Genomic DNA, 919 nt, shown 5'->3' with positions numbered 1-919 from the left:
TTCCGTCTGACTTCTGTCTTTTGTCCATAAACTGCAAAAAACCTAATCTTAAGAAAGTAAAAATCCTCTTATTAAAGAAAGCTTAGTCTTGCAGCCCAACTTGAATTTTTCGTAGCCCATTGGCAGATATCTTTGCTTATTTAAAGAACAATCTTTTCCTGGGGGGCCGGTTTTTGCAGGGTACCTTTTCAATGACAGCACTGAAAACTGCCTGAGTGGTTCCTCCTCTTCTTCAGAACAACACAGGGCTCAAAATTCCTTACTAGGTGAGATTTTAGACACTTTCCCAAATGTACTGTATATTAGCATTGACTGGTGCATCTTTTTCATTTCAAGCATTCTTGTACTTCCTTAAAGCAACAAGAAATGCTGTTAAAATAAGTGGAAATCAATAAAAATAGTATTTTCATAAAGTCCCTTCCTCCTCTTTTTTTTTTTCCTAACAGGAAAGTGTGATGTATTTGCTGTGCTTGAAATTGTGTATTCTTTGTGGTGTAAAGTGTTTACTAAAGTTTCAGGTTGCAGCTAGAAAGATTGTTGTTGATGACGATGCTTTAGAAGCAATAAAGGAAAGTGGGAGCTTTTTTCCAGTAAACGCTCTCTAAGTGGGAGATTCCCCTTGTAATCCAATTGATGGGAACTTTAAAGTGCACCTATTTGTATGTTGTCTTTAGAAACGACTTGGTTTCTGGCACACTTACAGAGGCGCTCAGAACCAACGGTGGGTGCATCTTCACTTGTAGGACGGAGGGATTCTCTTCAAACGTCTGGTTAAGTCACACAGTTCTGGTCTAGAGCACAACTATCACAAAATGTCTTTTGTAAGAGAATTAAACCTTTTTTTTGTTTTGTTTTTAGATATCTCCCCTAAAAACTCAGTTAAGCTCAGTTTTTCACGCTAAACTTTAAAGTGAGGCTT

The sequence above is a fragment of the Oryzias latipes genome, chromosome 5, assembly GCF_002234675.1.
Source record: "Oryzias latipes chromosome 5, ASM223467v1".
NCBI classification, from domain to species: domain Eukaryota; kingdom Metazoa; phylum Chordata; class Actinopteri; order Beloniformes; family Adrianichthyidae; genus Oryzias; species Oryzias latipes.
This window is presented reverse-complemented; position numbering follows the sequence as displayed.